Here is a 24,622-nt window from a genome sequence, read left to right as displayed (position 1 = left end):
CACGTGTGTCCTGGGGAAATGGAACTTAGATTGCTGGGCTCAGTGGCAGGTGCCTTTGCCTGCTGGTGCCTCACCAGCCCCTGGACAACCTCTCTGGCGGTTTCGTTTTCTGTTTTCTTCCTTCTGGTCTGGTTTTGTCCTAAGCCTTTTGCACTACAACTTTTAAAAAGTTAAAATTGATTGTATTTGTTTTGTTGTTGTTGTTGTTGTTGTTTTTCAAGACAGGGTTTCTCTGTGTAGTCTTGGCTGTCCTGGACTCACTTTGTAGACCAGGCTGGCCTCGAACTCACAGCAATCCACCTGCCTCCGCCTCCTGAGTGCTGGGATTGAAGGCGTGCGCCACCATGCCTGGCAATTGATTGTATTTGTGTGGTGCACGGGGGTTTGCAGAGGCCCGAGTAGGACGTCAGGGATCCTGTCCTGCCTGTGGCTCTTTATATTATTCCCTTGAGACAAGATGTCTCTCTGAGGTTGGAGCTATCCTGGCAGCCAGAAAACCCCCCGAGATCCTCGTTGCTCCACTCCCCACAACACTAGGGTTACAAGCATATGCAGCCAGGACCACTTCTTATATCAGTGCTAGGGATTCGAACTCAGGTCCTCACGTTTGCACAGCAAGTGCCCTTACCCACCGAGCATCCCTTCAGACCCTGGAGCATCGTACTTTTAAAATTGTATGTTTATTTGTTCATTTATTTAGTGCTGACTGTATATATGACAGCATGCATTTGGAGGTCAGAGGACAACTTGTGGGATCCTTCTTTTGTTTTTTGTTTTTTTCGTTGTTGTTGTTTGTTTGTTTTGTTTTTGGTTTTGTTTTTTCGAGACAGAGTTTCTCTATGTAGACCTGGCTGTCCTGGACTTGCTTTGTAGACCAGGCTGGCCTCGAACTCACAGAGATCCGCCTGCCTCTGCCTCCCGAGTTCTGGGATTAAAGGCGTGCACCACCACGCCCAGCTGTGGGTTCCTTCTTACACCGTATGGGCGGCAGGGATCAAACTCAGGTCACCAAGCTCGATGGCACACACCTTTACCTGCTGTGCCAGCCCCTCACGACATCAGCTTTAGTGAGCACCTACTATATCGTAGGCACTGGGCTGTAACAGAGTGTGTGACCCCCACAATGGTTTGTTTCACGACGTTCACAGTTGGACAAGAAGCCTTGCTGGTCACAAGTCCATGTCCTCTGAAGGGCAAATAAGGAAGTCCCTATGCTGGGGTGACAGGGCTCCACATGTGTGAGGCTTTGGGTTCAACCCTTCGCACCATGGAAATGAATATATGAATGAGGAAGAGAGTCTGCTCTGCTGTGATGGTCCAGCGGGTCCTCCATAGGAGACGGCCGGTGTGTGGCCTGGGAGGGTAAGAACGGGGCTGTGGCTGGAGGGGACAGCGTGCATAGAGGCCCTGGGTGGCCTCCAATCTTTGTCCTAACGGCAGGCCACTGGAGCAGCATACTGTGGCCGCGTGAACGGGAATGGCTCAGAACAAGAAACAGTTACAAACTGACTTCAGGCTTCCAAGTCAAGGCTGCGTGCTTGGGGCAAAGCTGGTGGATGCGGAGATGCAGGTGACCTGGAGGGCAAAATAGCTGCAGCCCGACCTGCCCTGCCTTCTTCCCTCCCTTCCTTGCCTTCCAGTTCTGCTCCTTTCCCCCCCCCCCCCTGGCAAAGTTTTCTGGGTAAGGAAAGCAGTCCACCTTCCTGCCAAGGGTATACGCTGTGGAGGGATTGCTACAGATGGTCACTGGGATTCTGGCCCCGAGAGGCCCCTGCAGGGCTTCTGGCAGCTGACCGGCAGCCTCCGCTGTTAGTAACAGAGCTGAGCTGATGATGGTCTTTGCTTCAGAGTCTCTTTCAGTGACATTGCCCCTTTTTATTCCAGTTGCTCTGCCATCCCAGTCGACGACGTGTTTCAGGTTGTGCTGGGAATAAAACTTCAGGCCTCAGGCATGCTAGACAGGCGCCACACCACCCAGCTATGGTTCTGCCCCCAGTAGGCTTGTCTTAAAATTTTAAATGTGATACTCAGAGGTGACTTACCCTCGCTCACCGCCAGGCTCAATGACCTGAATTCTATCCCCGGGACCCACATAATGGAAAGAAAGAACTGACTCTCCGAAGTTGTCCTCTGATCTCCATGTGCATATTGTAGCACACATGCCCCTTCACATACACACACACATAAGTAAGTGGAAAACAGTGTGTAAAGTTCAGACTCTTAGTGTGTATATAGTGAACAGAGGCCCAATCTTCAGTGTATAAACAGTGATCTGTAGTCAGTTCTTTAGTGTGTATACAGTTGCTATGGTAAGTTCTTCAGTGTGTATACAGTTGGCTGTGGTCAGTTCTTCAGTGTGTATACAGTTGGCTGTGGCCAGTTCTTCGGTGTGTATACAGTTGGCTGTGGTCAGTTCTTCAGTGTGTATACAGTTGGCTGTGGCCAGTTCTTCAGTGTGTATACAGTTGGCTGTGGCCAGTTCTTCAGTGTGTATACAGTTGGCTGTGGCCAGTTCTTCAGTGTGTATACAGTTGGCTGTGGCCAGTTCTTCAGTGTGTATACAGTTGGCTGTGGTCAGTTCTTCAGTGTGTATACATTGCACAGATATCAGATCTAGATCACTAGCATATTGATCACTGCACAGATTTATCACATTCCTAGTTCGTCTATCTAGAAACAGGGAAGCTGGGCAGTAGTGGTGCACACTTTTAATCCCAGCACTGGGGAGGCAGAGACAGGCAGATGGCTGAGTTCAAGGCCAGCCTGGTCTACGGAGTGAGTTCCAAGACAGTCCAGAGCTACCCAGAGACACCCTCTCTCAAATGAGAGGGGCGGACGGGACAGGGAGAAAGAAAGAAAAAGAGAAACAGGAGGAATTCATTCTCTAGTCCAGGTTAATTTACAAGTCACAATCCCCCTGCCTCAGCCACTTAAATGTTGGGTTGTCAGGAGTTGACACGGTACCTAGCTCTAGCATTTCTTTATTCAGGAAACACTCAAATTCCTCTCTTCCAGCTACCTCAGAAATATCAAAGGTTACACTGTAACTCATTATGCATGCAAGTGGTGCAGTTGATATTGATTTTTTAAAATGTGTTTTGAGATCCTGTCATGCACTCATGTGGGAGTCAGAGGACTTAGTGTCAGTTCTCCCCTGTTGTGTGAATTCCCAGGGATTAAACTCCTGTCCTCAGGCTTGGTGGCAAGAGCCTCTACTCCTAAAGGATTATAGTAGGTCCTATAAATATGTATAATTGAAAATTGATATCAGAGGCTAGAGAGATGGCCCAGCAGGTAAGAGCACAGACTGCTCTTTTAGAGGACCTGGAGTCGATTCTCAGCACCCCATGGTATCTCAGATTTGTAATCCAGTCCCAGGATAGACAGCCTGATGCACAGCAAGGACCTTTGCCCTGTGACAAGGACCTGTGTCCCCAACAGATGTTCGCTGTGTTTCACTGCGCATTTACAGTGCGTGGTAGTCAAATACGGGTCCTCAGTGGGCCAGTCACCTCAGCTTTTGATCAGCAGAGTCTGATGGCATCATTACAGCTTTGGTTCTATTTCTTTTTTAAATTCAGGGTCTTTTGTAGCCCAGGCTGTCCTTGGACTCACTCCAAGGTAGCCAAGAATGTCCTTTAACTTCTGATTACTCTGCCTCTACCTCTCAGGTGTTGGGATTACAGTTGTGTGCTCCTGGTTTTATGCAGGACAGGGGATGGAACCCAGAAATCCCCAAATGCCAGGCAAGTGTTCTATCACCTGGGCCACACCCCCTCAGCCTTGGTGCTCTCTCTCTCTCTCTCTCTCTCTCTCTCTCTCTCTCTCTCTCTCTCTCTCTCTCTCTCTCCCTCTCTCCCTCTCTCCCTCTCTCCCCCCCTCTCTGTGCTTGGCTCCATGTAGTAGTTTGAAGTCCCTGTATGTCTATCTTCCTGTGTAAGGTCCAGAGGGAGGCCTTTGCCTAAGGTGGCTGAAGGTGACATCTGAGAATGGCCCCTAGCTGAGCCTGGGAATGAGACCTAGGCTGAGGCAGGAACCATGGCCACACCCTCATCTGTGCCAGCTGGGCTTTGCCAACGGGAGGGCAGGTGCAGCAGAGACCTTAACAATGCTTTGAGGTCTAGCTGTGCCACAGTGACTCCTCCCTCTGGCTCCCAGGGTCTGTCCAGCAGCTATGACAATGGCTGGACCCTGCCCACATCTTTTATCTTCTGGAAGCCCTGTCTCCGCACCTTCTGTTCTGGGGCTGTCTGACTGCCCCTCCCCTCCAGACAGAGCGGAAGAGCAGGCCTTCATTGCCCTTGGCATGTTGCCAGCAGGCTCCCTCTCCTCCCCATCCAGCATTACACAGTGAGCTGAGGGCCAGGACCACATCTGAAAGCTCTAGAACTGGTTTTCCACACCATCTCCCAGCTTTGCTGGCTTCCAACTCCTCAGCAGGGACAGTTGTCCACGAGTGGCCAGCTTGCTTGCACCCCATCCCTACCACTCTAATACTTATTTATCTGTGGTCAACCATAGTTTGAAATTAGGGAACAGATCACTCCAGAAATACACACTTCCTTGGGTTTTAACCAAACGCGCTTCTAAGTATTATGGTGGCAGCTTCCTTTCATTTGCCGACGTATCCTATTCGTCTAGGATGTGAATGGTCCCCACACGTTGTACATCCACACTTTACCTGGCAGTTCATGTCTGGCCATCTAGGTTGTCAGATGGGTTGCTGTAGTTCACAATACTTGTGTTCCAGAGACTCTTACTTAACAGTGGTCCTCAGGAGTGGCGAAGCTGGCAGTTCATCACGGTGTGTAGCTGTAATGCATCTGTCATGCTTGCTGGTCTCTTGCTATGTCTGATTTAGACCCCATCACAATCCATTGGGGTCTCATGGATAAAAGGGGACTGATTTTAATGTGTGTGTGGGGGGGTGTGCGTCTTCATGTATGGATGTGTATTACTGTGTGTGTGTGTTAGTATGTGTGTGTGTTTAGGTGTACATGTGTGTGCACATGCATGCATGTGTGTACAGATACACCATTCTGTGTTGGGAGAGATTGGGTTTGCCTTTCTATATCTCTCTCCACGTTATCTTCCCCCCCCCTTTTTTTTTGAGACAGGGTCTTTCTCTGAAACCGGAACCAGTTGATTTAAGATAGCCCATGAGCCCTAGGGACCCTGCTGTCTTCTCCACCCACCCAGGATTACAGAACTGGGATTACACATATCTCCTTGTCTGTTTCTGGGTTTTGTTTGTTTGGCTACTATGGATACTGGAGATTTAATCCCAGGTCTTCCTGTGCAAGCCCTTCATTGACTGAGCTGTCTCCTCACCCCCTAGAGGGGGCCACTCTTCACCTTCTTGTTACGGTACAGGTGTTGACACATTGACAACCTTTTTCTGCCACAGGGTCAAGTGAGGATATTTGAAGTTCTGTGGACAGCCTGTCTCTGTTAACGTAGCACAGAGGGCCATGGGTGCGGTGTAAAGGAACAGGTGTGGCTGTTTGCCAATAAAGCTTTATTTGCACAGAGTGCCTAGAAGCTGGGTTTATTGAGGTTTTCCTAAGGAAGCTATAGGCCGTGGCAGCATCACTTTGCTCGTTTCTCAGGGTGCCCTCTCCTTCCAGTGCTCATCTTTTTTCTTGGCTCTTCCCTCTTTCTTTTGTTTCTTTGCGTCAGGGCCTCACTGTGGCACCCAGGCTGGGCTGGAATGCGTGATCTTCCTGCCTCAGCCTCGAGTGCTGGGGTTACAAGTGTATGCTGCCATGTTTTGATACCTTCTCCATCTTCCAAAGTCCTTCTTTCTGTCCTGTCTTTCCCAAAGCTGGCAGGGCCGCTGGAGCCTGCACCCTCTGTGTGCCAGCCTTGGGTGTCTAACAGCACAGGGGGGTGAGGTGGCAGGATCTGTGCCTTGTCCTGTCTTCTGCCCTTCCCCTCAGCTTCTGTCCAAGCTCCAGAGTTTGCCTCTCCTTGCCTGATGCTGATCCCCGACCCCATCCCACTCGCAGGAAGCCCGGGCGCCTGTTACATGTCTTCACTGAGCAACTGTGCCAGGGCTGCCTCAGGACCCTTGCGCTGACTCCGTTCCTCCTCACCTCCTTCAGGTCACCACTGAGGAGCTTCATTCGCAGAACCCACCTTGTATACCAGATGCTCGGCGTTCCCTCCCCCTCCGCCCCTCATTCCTGTCTGTAACCGTGGACTCCTTAGCTTTCGCATATATCTATCTTCTGGCTGCCGCCCACACGGCAGTGAGCTCTCTGCGGGCAAATGGCTTGATTGCCTGCATTTGCTGATGCGGCTGGAACATCCCAGCACAGTGTAGTGCCCGGAGTGCCACAGGCCCAGTAAATCCATGACCTACTCACCCACACTCGTGTCTATTCTTGTTTCCACCACTAGGGGGCAAAGCTGCTGTGGAATGTACTTTTGCCCATCTCCTCACTTTGGGGGGTCTTTATCAGTCTCTGAAGTTTCCCATTAAAGGTAGATGCTCCAGGCCTTCAGCAGCACCTGCATTAGCCTCCACCCTAGGGCATACTCTCTTATGGTGATGGAGGCCAGAGCTATTTAAGGCCAGAGTGAAAATATGGATTAAAGAAATAACAAAACAAAACGCAAACATCCCTGAAAGAGTTCCAGGGTGCCTGGGGAGAGGGCTTCTGGGAAAGCACACGGCACAAGTGTGGGGGTTAGAGTACCCTCTGAAGAAGCCATGAGAACAGTGTTGGGAAGGCAGAGGTCCCGGGGGTTTTCCCCTGTTGAAATCTGGTGAGCTGCAGTCCAGTGACTCAAGACAAGGTGGGCTGAGCTTGGGGAACAACCGCTGAGAAGGATCCTGAATCTCCACACACTTGTACACAGTCACATAGAGACAGACAGACAGACAGACAGACAGACAGACAGACAGACATACTACATCCTCTCTCTCTCTCTCTCTCTCTCTCTCTCTCTCTCTCTCTCTCTCTGAGACACTTGGTCCTTTGGATTTCCTGGTAGATGTGTAAGACTGGTTGAGGAAGGAGGGTCAAGGCCGCTCCTCGGGAGATGGGCTGCAACCGGTTCACCACAAGCTTAAAAGCACGCCACACTTGTTTGTTTCCTTTGCTGTGGAAAAATGCCCTCACAAAAGTAACTTAGGAGAGAAAGTGTTCGTTTCAGCTCTCAGTTCCAGGTTACAGTCCATCAAGGCAGGGAAGTCAAGGCAGGAGCTTGAAGCAGCTGTTCACATGTGAAGTCAGGCCAGGGGTAGGGGTAGGGGGGTGGAGGTGGGGGGGGGGTGGAGGTGGAGGGGGTGGAGGTGGGGGGGTGGAGGTGGAGGGGGTAGGGGTAGGGGGGTGGAGGTGGGGGGGGGGTGGAGGTGGGGGGGGTGGAGGTGGGGGGGTGGGGGTGGGGGGGAGATGAATTCATGCCTGCCCACCCAAGCTCAGCTCAAACCCAGGGAATGGTGCCACACACGGCGGGGGGGGGGGGGGGGCGGGCCTTCCCACCTCTATTAATATAACCAACATAATCTCCCACCATCCAATCTGATCTAGACAGTCTCTCAGTAAGACTTTCTTCCCCAGTCATTGATTCTAGATTGCGTCAAGTTGATACTTAAAATTGACCATTGCCTATGGGGACGGAAAGGAAATGATGAGGGAGGCGTCTGCCCTGGATCTTATATACTGGTTGGTTTTGTCAACTTGACACAAACCTGGACATACCTTGGAAGAATTCTTAGCCGAGAGATTGCCTCCATTACGTCTGCGGGCATAGTCTGTGGGCATAGTCTTGCTTAATGATTGGTATGGGAGGTGCCAGCCCACTATGGGTGCCATCCTTGAGTCCTGGGTGGTATAAGAGAGCAGTGGGGAAAAAAAAAAGCAGGCTGAGCAAGCAAGTCAGCAGCATTCCTCCGTGGCCTCTGCTTCTGTTCTTGCCTCTAGGTTCCTTCTTTGAGTTCCCTCCATAGTGGACGCTTACCTGGAAGTTTAAGATAAAATAAATCTCCGTTTCCCCACAAGTTGCTTTTGGGAGTGATATTTGTCACAGCAATAGAAACCTAAGACAGATTGCAAAGACTGATGGGACTTGAGAGAGCACTGAAGGCGCCGCAGATGCATGGGCCAGAGACCACCAGGGCCTGAAGCAGTTGGCTGGGCTCCCTGCAGGAGGGCAGAGAACTTTCTGGCTTTCTCTGTGCAGCACTGTGAGCCTTGAGTCGCTGCCTGGCACACAGTTGGCACGGAATATACTGCTGTGATGGTGCTAGTGACATACTTGCTTTACAGGGGGGGCTCTGTTCCTTAGCCACTAAACAAGCACCTTGTTGATGTCTGTTTTCTGTCTCTAAGATGGGCAGAAAGTGGCCCTGCTTCCCAGGGCCCTGTTGGAAGAGGATGGAGGGTACCATGAAGGAAAGATAATGTTTAAGTCACAGAACAGACAGGAGTCCCCGCCTTCATGGGACTGGCTGCATCCGAGGAGATAAAAGCAACAAAACCACAAGATACGTGTTACCCGATGGCATTGCTAATAAACAAAGAAAACCAATAAATACATTGTATATTAGGGACTGGAGAGGTGGCTCAGTGGTTAAAAACCCTTGCTGCTTCTTGCAGAGGACCTGGGTTCAGTTCCCAGCACCTACGTGGCAGCTCTCAACTGCCTATAACTCCAGGATTGGGGGATCCGATGGCCCCGCCTGGCTTTGCCAGGTACATGCACACACACAATTAATAAAGAATGCATTACACAGAGCTTAGCAAGACAGTGCGTTGTTTGCTGCCCGAAGTTAGAGAAACACCAAAGTAAGCCACATGTTAATTCATACGAGTTGATAAATAATAAGTTGTTTACTATTTTTAAAGACTGAGCTGGGTGTGGTGGCGCATGCCTTTAATCCCAGCACTCGGGAGGCAGGGGCAGGTGGATCACTGTGAGTTTGAGTCCAGCTGGTCTACAAACCAAGTTCAGGACAGCCAAGGCTACACAGAGAAACCGTGTCTTGAAAACCACCCCCCAAAACAAACAAAAAAACAAAAACCCAAAAGACTGTAAGAACAGTCTGTGGCTGTGGGCTGGAAAGTGCAGGTGATGGGCATGGAAGAAAGGTAAGCAGGCTGGGCAGAGCCTCCAACCTCTGCTTGGGGTTGGAGCCACCAAGGGAACAGCGAAAGGAAATGGCTCAGAAGTCTTCAGTCTCCACAGCAAACACTGGGGAGGGGGGTAAGGGGGGGGGCAGGAGTGAGGGCAGGAGCAGGGAAAGAAGGAAGTGACTGGGTGTCGGTCCACAGGGGTGGTGCTGGGAATCAGTCCAGTGTGGGTTTGGAAGCCAACAGTTGGAGGGCTGCACTCTGATGAGTGTTAAAAATTTTGAATGGTGGCCAAACGCTTGCAAGTTTGCCATTTTGAGGTTGGCCTTTGGATGGCGTTTTCTGCATTCACTGTGTTGTGTAACCATCATCCCCCTCCCCCTCCCCCAGAGCCTCACTGTCTGTTGTCACCCCCACCCCACCCCAGCCCCCACATAAGGCCACTTCTCATCCCTTCCCTCCCTGAACCCAGTTCTGGCAGCCATGGATTCCAGGTGTAATTTGAATTTGCCCTGCAGGACATGGGTGATGAGCAGGGGACAGGATGGAAGTGGCTGTGGTGAGCTGACAGGGTCTATGCCTACGGGCTTACCTGGGCTACCTGACTTTGACATCCATCCCCCTGCTGGCTCAGAGTGCACGGAGGCCAGCTGGCCTGCGTTAGTGATGGGGCAAGCCATTAGAAGGTGCGGCCAGGGCCAGCCAACTGCAGTCCACAGTTCTGGGAACTGAGCAGAGATGACGCCCAGAGAGGGGCAGCGCAGCTGACGAAGGTCTTGGCAACGCTCTGTTCCTGCGTCGCTGGAACAGATGCTACAGTGGCCAGAATTTGCTGAGCCCTCACCATGGTGCAGATGGAGAGAGCGCCCCGAGTGTGGGGGACTTTCTCACCACTGTGCTTCCAATCCCTTATCCCTGTGGGTTCTTACGAGGTGCACTAGTGCTTCCCCCTGCTCAAGCGGAGCCGAGGCAGGAGGATTCCAGGCGAGCAGGAGTTGGTATTTAGTCTGGGTAGCGGCATGCTCTGCAAACACGGGGAGGGGGGGGGGCTGAGTTTGGTTCTCCAACACTCACATAAAAGCCGGGCCCAGGGGCGTGAACCTCTGAGTCCAGCACAGCGGAATGAATCCCTGGGACTCGGGGCCGGCCAACCTAGCCAGTCAGTGAGTTCCAGGTTCAGTGAGAGGCTCCTTGTCACAAAATAAGACGGAGAGCAGAGAGTGGAAAGCAACTGAGAAACTCCCAGACATCCACTTCTGTCCTCCGCCTGTGCAGGCGCGGGTGTCTGCACCTGTGTGTCCACGTCAACCCTCTTTCCCTTCCCCCCTTGCTTCCTGCATGTTTTCAGCGTGCTCCTGCTGAAGTTTCTATTTCCTTCCATCTCTCCCTCCCTCAGGCTATTATCTTGTCCCCTCACCTGTCTCCACCTGCTATCCAGGTCTCAGCCTCACTGTTTAGAGCAGAGCGGTAGAGCAAAGGGGCTCGCAGCCATGGCCCCTGGGTTTAGAGCCTACTCTGTCATCCATAGAGCCGTTTGCCTCTGGACAAGCTATGGAGGGAGGATGTCCTCTCAGCCAGTCTGCGCCTCTTGCTTTCCCCGAGACAAGAGTCCTCAAGTAGCCTGGACTGGCCTTGAAACCCCTATTGCCCCAGAGGCTGGCCTTGAACTCTCAGTAATCCTCTAACGGCCTCTGTGGTGGGTGCGGAGATCACAGGCCTGAAACACTGAGCCCCACTCAAGTAACATTTTTCCCATCATAGGGTCTCATCAGCCACGTCCTTGAAATCAGGTGTGGCCCTGTAGCTAGTTAATAGACATGAGAGGGACGGGGTGGGGTGGGGTGGGGTGGGGGGGGCTCTGCCTGCACTGAGCTGTGAAGGCAGCGTATAAGGCCCCGTTCTCTGCTTTCCGGTGCCCCGCAGTCACGGATGCACGGAGGTTCCATCCCGAGACAGCGCTGCAGGAGGAGGCATGGTCCCCCACTCCACCTGCCACAGGCCCACTGCCCCCAGCAGGAAAAGAGCCATGGGGCTTTCAGCTGCTTCGATCCACCAGAGCTTGCTTGTTACTGCAGCGGGGCGTGGCCTGTGCTGACCACCTGTCTTCTCTTTCGTGAGCTGGGTGCCTGTATTGAAGTTCTGGTTAAGTGTGCTCCCCCCACAGCTCCTCCTTTCTTTCTGGAAGGCTCTGCTTCCTTCCTCTGCTTTTTAAATTGTGTTCAGCTTTTTTTCCTCTTTCTGAGCCCCAGGCTGCAGACCCCTCTCCTTTTCCTCTGCCCTCTTTTTCCCCCCTTTTCTGGGCATCCTGGTAAAGGATGGAACAATCTGCTCCGATTTATTTTAGCTCTTGCACGTCCCCATCTTCTCTCTGGTTTCTGATGGCCTCGCTATGTAGCCCAGGCTGGCTGGCCTCAAGCTCGCACAGATCTTTCCGTCTTGCCTTCCAGGTGCTGGGATTAAAGTATGCACTCCCACACCCTGCCACTTTTTCACATGAAAAGTATTTCAGCCTTATTCTAGGCACTCCTCTCCTAGCTAGGGTCTTAGGCTGGGGGCCTCCAGTCTTTAGCTGTTCTCTCTCTTTCTCTGCCGTTCCCTCCTGGCTTAGTGCTCTGAGGACTCAGTCCTAGTAGCAAATTAACAAATGTTTCAAATGGCCCAGAGGCGCATCAAGTTCAAGGCCTTTCTTTTGTCCACCTAAGCAGGATCGAGAGCCGTGGCTCCCATCCCGTCCCTTCCTGTAAATGCCCCTCATCATGAGGAGAGATTTAGCCAGGGTCAGCAGAGACCCAGGCAGAAAAATCTTGGCCTGCCGATGTTCCTGCGGTCCTGGGTCCGCTGCCAGAGGCTCTGGATTAAATCAATAGCGTTTGCACAGTGAGCGCTTTTGGAAGTGGGGTGCAGTGTGTTGCTGTTGTTGTTTTGTTTTGTTTTGTTTTTTAATGACCAAGCAAGGAGAATCTTCATGCCTCACAGGGCCGGTGAGGGGAGGGCTGGGCAGATCCAGAGACTTGAGGAAAACACAGAGGGGCATTTCAGCAGGGTTTCAAGAGCTTTCCAGACTGTCTAACTCATATACAAGTGCAACTCAAAATGCTTCCTGCCACTTGCAGCTCCTGGTGGCTCTCTAGGCAGCCGTTAGCCTGTGGCTAATTCCCTGCAGCCCCTAGGTGTCATCGTGTGGCTGTCGCCATCATGTCTCCTAGAATGAACGCATGTGGAGTCCTGCTTCACCTCTTGACCTTGCATGAAGAACCTCCCTGGTTTCTTCCTCAGTTTGTATCTGTAAAGACCCCATTTCCAAATAAGGTCACACCCCAAGGCCCCAGGTAAGCCGTAAGCTTTGGGGGACGCTATTCAATAGTACAGTACCCAGACCAAACCGTTCAACTCCCTTCCTAAACCCATCCACTTCCCCAAGCTAGCCTCGCCGCTGCGTGCAGAATCAGGCTAGGGAGGCATCCTAACGCCATCCTCCCTCCCCACAGTTCGCGCACACCCACCAGGTCCAACCAACTCTCCTTCGTAAGTCAGACCCCGTGCCCCCTTACCGGGCACTGCCACCCAGGGTCAAGCCACCTTCTCCTCTGCCTGAAGTGTCTATGATCAGGCATAGTGACTTTTCTCTTTGCTGTGGCAAATAATCTGCTGAGAAGCAGCTTAAGGGAGGAGGAGTATGGTAGCCTCAGGGTGTCTGCAGCTTTATTCCACGTCAGCGGACGACTATGCCTCAGCAGGACTAAGCTAAGACAGGGCACATCTCCACAAACTAGGGGAGAGGGCAGCCAGGAAGTGGGGCTGGCTATGAAGCCCCGAGGTCCATCCCACCTGCTTTACCTTCTCCCTCTTCCAGGGTCCACAGCCTCCCAGAACAGTGTTCTCAGCTGGGGCCTGAGGAACCACACAGGAAGCCTTAGAGGGTGGCTGGCTTGTCCCTTAGAACTCGGGTCATCCAGGGGGAACCAGAGCACTGTGCCCAGTGTGAGACCCTGGCCATGCACATCACAAACTGAAGGAGTCCACTCGTGTGACATGCGGAGAGACGAGAAAGTAGTGGCCAGGCATCAGTAGTGGGGAGAAGGGAAGGGGGCTCGATCTTGCTGACAATATAATTTTGGACAGATGGCCTCTGGGACGTCGAGAGACTCAAATTCCATTGTTTTGAGTTACTGTATTCATCAGCTTTCTGTGACTATAGCAAAATGCCCAAGGCAATTAACTTATGGGGAGAAAAGGTTAATTTTGGCTTATGATTCTTCTGGTTCCATTTCAGGATTGAATGGCCGTGTGTCTTGGGGCCTCTGGTAAAGGAAATGGCTTACATCTGGAGTCAAAAATAAGGAAAGAGAGAGGGCCAGCTGAGTCCACAGTCCCCTTCAAGGGCACTTCTCCAGTGACCCAACTCCCCCACTACAATCCAACGCTTTTCTTTTCTTTTTATCCCCTGTTCCCCCTCCCTCCTTTCCTTTCTTTCCCCGCCTCCATTCCTCTTTGCCCTCTGTTGTTTTCTCTTGCTCTTGTTCTCACTATGTGGCCCAGGCTGGTCTGGAACTCAGGATCCTGATCCTCCGGCCTCGCGCTGACTAAGCTATTCCTTTTAATGGTGCCTCTGCCTGCCAGTGCCTGCTCTAAAGCTGGGTCTTCATTTTAACACCTGGTCCTTTTGAAGGCCACGTCGAGTTCATGGTCTCCACCCTGGGAGGGCAGTTGGCTATGGCATTCTTAGGAGATGAAGGACTCTCACAGGCGCGAGGGGACTCCACTCTCACGAGGGTCACACCGGGTGGGAGAAAAATGATGAGACACAGGGTCTTTTTTTTTTTCTTTCCCTCAGTCTTCCTCAGTGTCTCATTGTCCAAACTGCGGGCAGGCGGGCAGGCTGTGGGTGATACTGTATACGCCAAGCCTGCCCGTCCATGGGCGCTGAGCAGGGTGATGCATGCTCTTTGAGGAGCAGCAGGGAGTGCTGACCACGTAAAGGCACGAGATTCCCCAGGAGAGGGAAAGGGCAGACTTAAGGACGGAGAGGCGAGAAACATAGACACATAACACCTAGCTCCACAGAGGGATGGGAAGATGGCTAGAAGAATGAACAGAAGGATGCATGGAAAGAATGGATAGATTAGACAGACAGACAGACAGATGCAGGCACATGGGTTCATAGATACACAGGGAAAGAGTAATTGCCAAGGACTGAGCCCTTTAGAGTTTTGATAGAACAAAGGCAAGGGAAGAAGAAAGGTTAGGACTAGAGGCCAGGAGGATGGGGGAAAGCATTAACACAGGAAGAGGAGGCTAAGCATTCTGAGCCCAGACAAATCTCATGAGAACCCGTGTGGAGGCTATACCTTCAGGACCTGGGCGGGGGTGGGGGGGGGCTGAGGAGAGTGGAGCCTGGCCAGCCTGGGCAAAGGCAAGACCCTGCCTCAGATAGGTTATGTGGAGCTTTGGAAGGTGGTAGATGATGGATTAGGTAGATAGGTGGTGGGTAGGCAGGTGATAGCTTGGAGACTGTACACCGCCTGGCAGATGACAGGATGGTTGATGGGTGATTGGCAGATGATAGAAAGATAAACTAGATGGGCAAATCATTCTGAGGTTTGACAGCTGAGGTCACAGGTGGCCTCACTGCAGCGGGGGAGGGGTGTCCCTGCTGAGAGGCTGCACTAGCTGGGCCTGCAGAACACAAGAGAGGAGGAGGAGGCCGGAGGGCATGGCTGCTGCTTTCTATGAAGGATAGTTGGTGTGGGGGCTGGGCTGGAGTCATGGGTGGGACTTGCACTAGTGGGAGCTCAGTGGTTTCTCCCATTCTCGTCCCCGAGCAGAGGTTCACCACTGTCTCTCCCTTGGGAACTTGGGGATTCACAAGTGGCCCATTTGTGGCATAAGGCTGCACTCAGTGGTGTCAATATAGATAGTTGGTGTTCTTTGGGAACGTTCTGCAGCTAGAGACAGGCGGGGTGCCTTCTGGGGTGGGTGCTGCTTGGGAAGGAGAGGAAAGGGTGGGCTATGGGAGGCTGAAGGCTAGTTGGGAGCCCCAGGACAGCTCTGGGAGTAGCAGCAGGTGGGATGCTGGCTTGTATTTAAGACAAACAGCAGAGAGAAGGCCATGACTCCAGAGAAGGATGCTGGGGCAGGTGTCATGGGGGGAAGTTGGTGTCTGGAGAGACTGCAGGAGACATGGTTAGTGGTAAGGAAATGGGGCCAAGGGAGGAAGTAACGTAAAATCTGTCATTGAGAGATGGAGGGGGTGGAGGGAGTAACCTAGACAGGGCAAGACTCACCAGACCCGAAAGGATGCTCTTTAACACTGTAGGTCTTGGTGTTGCTCATGGAGCTTGGGAGGGATGGTGGTGACCTTATTTTTTGATATGGAAACCCCTAGAACTTTGTGTGTGTGTGTGTGTGTGTATGTGTGTGTGTGTGTAAGGATGTTGATTCTTCCATGGTTCAGGTTGTTGTTGTTGTTGTTTTAATTGTGGGTTTAATTTCAGATGAGGCACATGTGATCACACTGGTCACTTTTGTGGGGAGGGACTGGGGTGGGGCCCAGAGCCAGATACATGTTTAGGAAGCACTTGTCCTCAGGCTTTCTTCCCAGCGCCTCATAGCACTTGAATTTCTTTTACATTTTGCTTATCCGTTTTGCATGCAGATGTGCAGGTATGGAGGTCAGAGGGCAGCTTGTGAGAGTCGGTTCTCTCCCTCCAAGAGGTGAGTCCTGGGATTGAACTCAGATGTCAGTCTTGGCTGCAGGTGCCTCTACCCACGGAGCCATCCTGCCAGCCCCTCATATAACTTTATTTTAATGGAAAAACACACAGCTTTATAAACTCAGGGGTGACTCACATGAGAATGAATGTCAGATATACACTCCCTCCGTATCCCCAAAAGTCTCACAAGTGCACAGAGAAGTAGGTGAGTAGTCAAGCCAGCTTTGCCAGTAATGGAGAGGAGCTGAAGTGCCGGGGGAGTGTTAAATAAATGATGAGGCAGCCACTCATAATTTGCAACCTTTTAAAAGAACAAGGCCCATCATACTGTCAGGCAGGAATGTGTCCAGGATGGTGTATGGCCCAGCAAATTAGAGGAGGTTGTTGACACTGAGTTCTGCAAGGGGGGAAAAATGTGGTCCTTTGTGCTTTTGTTGGGCTAGTTGTATTTATTGAGCAGCTGCTGGGTATCCTGCACTCAGAAAAAAAAAATGCTAGGGATGTGACCTAGAAAGAGTCCAGGTCCTAACGGGACTGTTGTTCTAGCGAGGGCAATTGACCTAATCAGACATGTAAGTCAAATAAATGTCTCACTCCATGGGGCGAGTGCAGTGCAGCAGCAGTGCCTCTAGATCTGGTAGCAGGGACCTGGGAGAAGACTATCCAAGGGAGGGAGGGGGCGGGGTAAAGGCAGGAAGAGCAGGACTGAGGCCAGGCTGGGCAACAGAGGGGAGGGGAGGAGGGAGGGAGGGAGGAGTGAAAAGAGAAAGAGGAAAGGGAAGAGAGGAGCTGGGAGAGACAGAAGAGGAAGGGGGGGGGGAGGGAGCAATGCTGGTCACAGCAGCTGCTATTAAACACAATAAACTCCTCTGCTTGATTACAATGAGATGAACCTCACCTTTGTGTTCACAGCATATTGAATGTTCTGGTCTTTGGAGGGACAGGAGTAAACAGTGAAACCGTCTCTGAGTGTTGAACATTCACTCTGTTTGGCTGCTTTTCACAGCTCACCATGAGGAAACTGAGGATAGGAGAAAGGTTTTTTTGTTTTGTTTTGTTTTGTTTTGTTTTGGGTTTTGTGTGTGTGTGTGTTTACCCAAGCCAAAGCCACATCTGTCTTGCTAGCCCCTAAAACTGTCTTGCTGGCCCCTTACTGGAAGATAAAGTGTCTGGAGATAAGTCTTAGTCTCTGTCACAGAGTCAAGCTTCAGCACCCTGAGGAGAGGCCCAGGCCCCACAGCCGTCTTTATCCTAGGATTTCTCCTACAACAAATTCCCAGTGTTGAACGCGCACAGGTGTATCTGCCCATCGGGGAGACTTTGTTCAGAGGGAAAGCCTGGGAATCCCTCGAATAATATGCAGTGAACAGCATGACAAACCAACTTAAATCCTTTTAAATTTTTATTTTCTTCTTTTGAGACAGTCTCACTCTGTATCCCTGGCTTGCCTGAGACTTTCTATGTAAACCAAGCTGGCCTTGAACTCTCAGAGATGTAACCAGCCTCTGCCTCAGAAGTGCTGGGGAGGGGTTAGTGGCTTGCACCACCACAACAGCTAGCTCCTCCCTCTCTTCCTCACCCTGGTGGTGAGATCCAGGGCTCTGGCAGCATCAGTTGAACCAGCCCCGTCGGCTGCTGGCCATGGTGCTGAATGTCCCTGCCTGCCCTTTTGCTAGGCTATCTCATGGAACCACAGCTGGACCAAGGGTGGGAAGCCCTTTTCTAGCTTTGGCTGTGTCTGCTGCTGTGAGTTCAAAGTCCTGCCTGAGAACTTGAGACTTTATGGAGTTGGTGAGAGCTGGGCCGGTCATTCATAGCGACTCATTTCCAGTGGGTTTGCAAGGTGTGGCCAGCACACTGTACGTGATCATTGGGGAATTAGATTGTGAGCTGTGGCTGAGACATAGGGCATTGGGGGGGGGGGGCTAGCTTATCCCCACAGCATTAATGAACGAATGAACCAATAGTAGCAGTTAGTTAGATCTTGGGTGAAATATGATCTGGGTGACTAAGGTTCCAAGGGCAGGGCTAGGCATGGTGGAGCACATCTGTGATCCCTGCGCTCGAAAGGCTATGATTAGAGCACCATGAGTTCAAAGCCAGCCTGGGCTACATTACAATACCCTGTCTCAAAAACAAACAAAAATTCAAATAAACCCTCCCTCTGATTTTCTTATTTTTTGCTTTTACTTACTTACTTACTTACTTAATTTTACATCCTGGCTGAAGTTTCCCTCCCAGTTCCTCCCTTCCCAGTTCCTTCTTATCCCCTCTCCCTCCTCCCCTGCCCCTCCTCCCTCCTCCACTCCTCCATTTCTCTTCAGAAAAGGACAGGCCTCCCGTGGATATCAACTAGCCATGGTATATCAAGTTGCAGTAAGATTAGGCACCTCATCTCCTATTAAGGCTGGACAAGGCAGCCCAGTATGAGTAAAGGGTCCCCAAATCAGACAAAAGCCTCACAAACAGCCCCCGCTGTTAAGCTCACAAAAACACTAAGGTGCACAACTGTAACATATATTCAGAGGGCCTATGTCTGTCCCGTGCAGGCTCCCTGGCTGGTGGTTCAGTCTCTGTGAGCCCTATGGGTCCAGGCTGGTTGATTCTGTAGGTTTTCTTGCCTCTTTCTGATTTTTTTGTTGTGGTTGTTTTTTTTTTTTTTTGAGACAGGGTTTCTCTGTGTAGCCTTGGCTGTCCTAGACTCCTTTTGTAGACCAGGCTGGCCTTGAACATACAGAGATCTGCCTGCCTCTGCCTCCCTAGTGCTGGGATGAAAGGCGTGCACCACCACAGCCCGTCTACCTCTTTCTGATTTTTAAACATATGTAAAATCATGCTTCAAAGCATGACAAGTGAAAGCTGGGGCTGCACAGTGCCAGAGTGCTCAGCTAGCATCTGTGACACCTCATTCTACCCCAGTCATTACAAAAAGGAAGAGGAAGAGGAAGAGGAGGAGAAGGAAGAGGAAGAGGAGAAAGAGGAGGAAGAGGAAGAGGAGGAAGAAGAGGAGGAGGAGGAGGAGGCACTTTACAGTGGTTCTAACTTACAGAAGTATACTGACTGAGCTAGTTAACAGGCTTGAGGTACAGCTCAGTGTTACCTCGCTTACCTGTGCCAGATCGTAGGTTCTATCCTCACACTGCAAAAAGAAAAAAAAATGAGTAAAACTAGGTTGTGGGCTGTGGTGTGATTTGCCTCAGTGTGAGCCCTACTCTCCTGCTTCTTTTGTGACCTCGACCAAATGTTTAAAAATCTCTCTGAACCTCGATTTCATTCCCCCCCACCAAAAAATGGGGCAAAGAGCAAAACTCATCTTGCAGAGTGGTCACAAGAGACCCACACTGCCTACTGCGCCGTCCTGTCACCGGCTGCCATGCTGGCTGAGCTGTGAGTCAGGCTGGAACATCTGGACCCAGTGCTTTAATCAGTGGTGGCGGTGGTGGTCGCGTGTGGCAGCATGCACTTCTTGTAGTGAGCGCCAGGTCTTAAACCTCCAGGGCTCAGAGGCCCTTGGCTCTCCTGCTGCAAACTGAGTTGTGGAAGCCGGGTATCAGGCCGCTACTGTAAGAACTCATCTACTGACTCTTCCATGTGCTTCCTCACCATGTGTTCCTTGTAAACCCCTTGCAGGGACAGGGTCACCCGAGTCACCAGAAGTCCTTTGAGGCTGGAGCTGAGGTAGGGGGTGGAAGGCTTCCTGGGGCCTGACTGGAAGACTAGGACCTGCACCAAGGGCTTCTAAGGGCTGGATACCCACTGCTGTGTCCACTTTGGGAAATGGTTCTTCTTTGATGGACCGATTCCCAAAAGGCAAGGCTCTGTGAGTACAAGGAGCTTGCCTTTCCCCTAAGCGGTTCCTCAGTCTTTTCAGAGTCTCCTACCAGGATGCTGTGTGGGTCCCACTGGGCCTTTTGAGGAGGCTGAGGTTGAGCACTTGCCCGCAGGGCTGTGTGCTCTCCAGACTCCTGGAGTCAGTGGGGAGGCAGCTTGGCTTCCCAGCAGACTGGCTTCTCTTCTTCCTACTCCTCACCCACCTGCCTGCCTTGGCCTCTTCACCGCCCAGGGACTCGAGACCTGCTGACATAGAGACTTTCTCTCCAGAGTGCCCAGGGAGCAATGCGGCTGACACGGGCGTTGCTCAGCACAGCTGTGAGCTTGGACCCACAGATCAGGCATAGGGAGCAGAGCTCTTCTCAAAGCTCCTACCCAGCACAGCTTCCATTCTGCCTCAGGATCTTCCCTTCTTCTGGTGGCAAGAACTCAGCAGCCATATTTAATCTTTGTACCTGGTGACTGCATTTTAGATTTTTCATTTTTTAAATATGTGTGAGTGTTTTGCTTGAGTGGATGTATGTGCACCATCTGTATGCCTGGTGCCTGTGGAGCTCAGAAGAGGGCATCAGATTCCCTGGAACTGGACTTGCAGATAGGTGGTTGTGAGCCATCACGTGGGTACAGGGAATTGAACCTGGGTCTTCTGCAGGAGCAGCAAGTGCTTTTAACCACTGACCCGTCTCTTCAGCTCCACAAAAGACTTTTTAAAAAGTGATGTATGTTTGCCTGTGTGAGTGTTCATGTGTTTGGAGACCAGAAGACAGCCTTTGGGTGCCATCCTTAGAAGCACTTGCCCACTCCTTTTGGATAGGACTCTTTCTAGTGCGGAGACCAGCGACTCAATCTCAATTGGACTCACTATGGATCTCCCCAGGGGTCCACCTTTCCCTGTCCCCTCAGCAACTGGAATTGCAGGCCTGGCTCTTTAGATGGGTTTCAGGTTCAAACTCCATGCTTTGTGAAGCAACTGCTCTAACCAGAGTCATCGCCCCAGGTCCCTGACTGTAGACTTGACATGTCCCCGAGGGGGCGGGGTGTGGTGGTGCATGCCTTTAATCCTAGCATTCAGGAGGCAGAGGCAGGTGGATGGATCTCTGTGAGTTCCAGGCCAGCCTGGTCTACATAATGAGTCTAGGACAGCCAAGGCTACACAGAGAAACCCTGTCTCCAAAAACAACAACAGCAACAATAACAAAAATTTCCCCAGGGGCTTGGTGAAGGGGGAGCAAAGGAGAAGATGCAAAGATCAGCACCTACCCTCTCCTCCTCCCTTGCCTCTGATGAAATACGTAGTGTGTAGCTCAGGCTTTTTTAGGGGAGCTGGACAAAGCAGAGCGAAGGAGGCCAGAGCCAACCCTGCCCGCGTCACGCCTGTTTCATGGGGAGACAACGGACACAACGAAGACAGAAAACATAGTGGTCTCTTAAATACAATGCGTGGGGAAATTAAGCAGAGAAGGAGTTGAAGGGCTTGACCTTTGATTAGAAATCTAGAGGAAGATTTTGGCAGAAAGCCTTCCAGAAGTATGAGCCACACATGCAAAGGCCCTGTAGCTCAACTGTGCCTGGGGTGCTGGGACATTCTGGAGACATAAGGGTGGAGTTGAGTGACCAAAATCAGAGCTCGGAGGAGGCAGGTCAAAGATGCAGTGAAGGCTCCTGGACCATGGAGGAGAGGACCCCAGCTTTTCTTCCAAGTGAAACGAGATCTCTGGAAAGGCTATGATGCTCACACGCATTATAACCTGGAGTCTTCTGCTTGCCCGACCCCATCCCAGCATTACCCTTGCTTCATCAACATGTGGGATGTCTTCTCAGCCCCTGGCCTGAGTAGGGAAATCTAGGACTCCTGAGCTAGGACTCTCTGAACGTGGAGGTAAAAATGGGAGGAAAAAGAAGAGCCCCTCTCCCTGAGAGGACTCAGAGCCCTGTGCTCCCAGCTCTACCAACCCTGCACACAGCCTCCAAAGCTCCAGAGGCTCCTCCTGACTCAGCAGGTGGATGAGGGTGGGGGCAGACTACATCCTTTTTTTTTTTTTTTTTTTTTTTTTTTTTTTGGTTTTTCGAGACAGGGTCTCTCTGTGTAGCCTTGGCCATCCCAGACTCACTTTGTAGACCAGGCTGGCCTCGAACTCACAGCGATCCGCCTACCTCTGCCTCCCGAGTGCTGGGATTAAAGGCGTGCGCCACCACGCCCGGCTCCAGACTACATCCTTAAAGGGCTATAATGCTGATGGTGATAAGAGCTTGCTTTTGGTGGCCAGACTGTAGGGCCGCCATCACTGACTCTCATACTCTGTGGAAATAGGCCGGGCAGTGGTGGCGCACACCTTTAATCCCAGCCCTTGGGAGGCAGAGGTAGGCGGATCACTGTGAGTTCGAGGCCAGCCTGGTCTACAAAGTGAGTCCAGGACAGTCAAGACTACACAGAGTACACAGAGAAACCCTGTCTCGAAAAACAAAAAACAAAAAAAAAGGAAAAAAAGGAAATAGTGTCAGGATCTAGGCCTGGGGGTGTGGGTCTGTCATTCTGGGGCCTTGGGAGGCTGAGGCAGGAGACACTTGCCTGAGCTACAGGGTGACTTTGGAGGCCAGCCTTGGTGAACGCGTGAGATCCTGTCTTGAAATAGGAAGTAGGAAGAAAAAAAAAAGGCTAAGAACGTGACTCAGATATAGAGCATTTGCTCAGCGCGCATAAGGTGCAGGTTTCCATGCCCAGCTCTGTGAACACTGGCAAGTAAGATACAGCGAAGTTGCAGAGAAGGAGTGGGGGTCGGGAGGGGGTGGGGTCTCACTGCACATCCTCCTGAATGCCCAAGCCTTCCTTTCAGACCTGGGGAATTCTGGGTTCTGAAGCCTAGGCAATAGGAACCTCGCTGACACAGCAACATCTAAATGTGGTGTCATCTGCTGCAAAGGCAGCTCCATGGCAGCCATCTGGGGACAGGAAGCCAAGGAATTGCCAGAGGGAGATGGTGGCTCCATGAAGGAACAGCCACTCAGGCTGGGCGGGCCGGGCTGGCTGGGCGAGGACGGGAGTCTCATTCAAATCGCCAGTGAGGGCTTAGCCTCGCTTTCTCTGTGTGCAAATATTGGCTCTTGTTTTCCAGGCTGTGGGGTGAGACAGAGGGGAGTCTTTGCAGCGCTTTGTTCTGGGTCTAAGTGACTGGCGCTGAGAGTAGAGAAGCCAGTCGCTGACGGGCTGTGAGACGCTTTTGTTGTCTTCCTAAATCGCTGTTTGCAGCTGGCCAGTGAGACTGACACCAAACACAGAAAGCGCCTGACTTGCCCGCCTTCCCGAGACGCTTCCTTCTGTGTTTACTGTTTCCTCCTTTGCTTTTCCACCTGGAAAATGGGTCCAGGCTCAGCTCCTTCCAACCTAAGTGGTTTGATAGCGCCTCCAGAATACAGTGGCCTGTCATCTGGTGTCGCTTGGGAGGCTGAGGCAGGAGGCTCCCAAGGTTGAGGCTACAGAGTGAGACACTGCCTCAAAGAGGGGGTGGGGGGAGAAGCAGGCTGCTGAATGGATCGAGATTTAAAGGGAGACCTGGCAAGCGACCTTTTCGAAGGGAAACACTGAGAGGGGCGGAGTCCTCCCTGTGTGAAATGGGAGAGCACACTGTCCCTGAGGACACTTGGTGATGCAGTTGGTTTTACAGACAGAAGCCACACATGCTGCTCCACACGCCTTGATATCCAGAACAGTGCCCCCTCAGGCGCTGTGTCAGGCTGCGAGCCCACTGTCCCTGTACTCAGGGTGCTGTGGTTGCATGCCTAGCATCCACTTGACACTCTTAGCCTTCTGGTTCCAAGATTGCTAGCCCCACACCCGACCTGTGGGACTACAGTTCCTTCTGAGGGACGGAGCCAGAGAACGAGGGGTGATTTTTTACCATGGGTCCTCCCAAGTACTGAGGTTCTATGGGACCCAGAAGATAGTTTCTGGGATGAGGAAGGAAGATAAAGGGAGCGGGCAGATAGGATCAGATAACCTCTTGAGGTGCCTGCTCTGACCACAACTGGTTTTAAAAGATTTATTTTGATTATGAGGGTCAGCCTTTTATGGCTGGGCTGAGCCATATCTCCAGCCCACAAAAGAGTGTGTGTGTGTGTATGAGAGAGACAGACAGACAGACACACAGACAGACACACAGAGAGAATCAGAGGAAACACACAGTGAGAAAGAGAGAGACAGAGACGCAGAGAGAATGAATTGAGTGCAGTGCCCATGGAACCCAGAAGGCACCAGATTCTGGGACCTGAACTTGGGTCCTCTACAGGAGCAGCAAGTCCTCTTACCTACTGCGCGCTCTCTCTCTCTTTAGCCCCGCCTCTCAAGGCTGAATTTTACTTTGTAGCCCTTGCTGGTCTGGAACAAACTATATAGATCAGGCTAGGCTTGAAATTACAGAGATCTGTCTGCCTCTGCCTCCTAAACACTTAAGATGCTTTCCAGTGACTAACTCTCTGGCATTTAGTACAGGCATAGTGTCCTGCAACTATGTAGCTAGTCCCAGCACATGAAGGCATTGCCTTCCCCTCCCTCTGCCCCCCCAGCTTCCAGAAAACTGCCTTGAAGATCTCCATACCCAGAGGCTGTCTGCTTGCTTGTGCCTTGTTCCCTTCGCTTAGCCTCATGGTCCCATGGTTTACGCACGTACCGGGGCATCGCTCTTTAGGCTGAGCAGGAGTCCACACTGGACAGAGTAGTCTCCCTACTCTTACCTGCCCGCCCAGCAATGCTCCTTCGACTTCTACCCTTTGGCAGGTGAGCAGGAATGTGCTGCTGTCATTCACATAACGGTGTCTGAGCTCTCACTTTCTAACGCTTTGGACTCTGTACCTCGGCGTAGAATTCTGGGGTGGGGTGGTAATTCCATACTTAACCTTCCTAGGAAATGCAGGCTAATTTTTAAAGTAGCCACACAGCCACACAGCTTCATGCTGTCTGAAGCAATGCACGGGAGCTCGAGACCCCATCCCCAAATCTTCCCA

The 24,622-nt window shown here is 51.7% G+C and overlaps 1 protein-coding gene across 9 annotated transcripts in view; it reads left to right on the top strand.

Annotated features, from left to right (window-relative positions):
- CACNA1A (calcium voltage-gated channel subunit alpha1 A) overlaps positions 1-24,622 on the top strand; it is a 247,265-nt gene that overhangs the window by 22,400 nt on the left and 200,243 nt on the right. The window lies entirely within an intron of this gene.

Source organism: Acomys minous (assembly GCF_964271855.1).
Source record: "Acomys minous genome assembly, chromosome: 14".
In the NCBI taxonomy this organism is placed as follows: domain Eukaryota; kingdom Metazoa; phylum Chordata; class Mammalia; order Rodentia; family Muridae; genus Acomys; species Acomys minous.
Note: the sequence above shows the minus strand (reverse complement) of the source record. Positions and strands in the feature narration are given on the sequence as shown.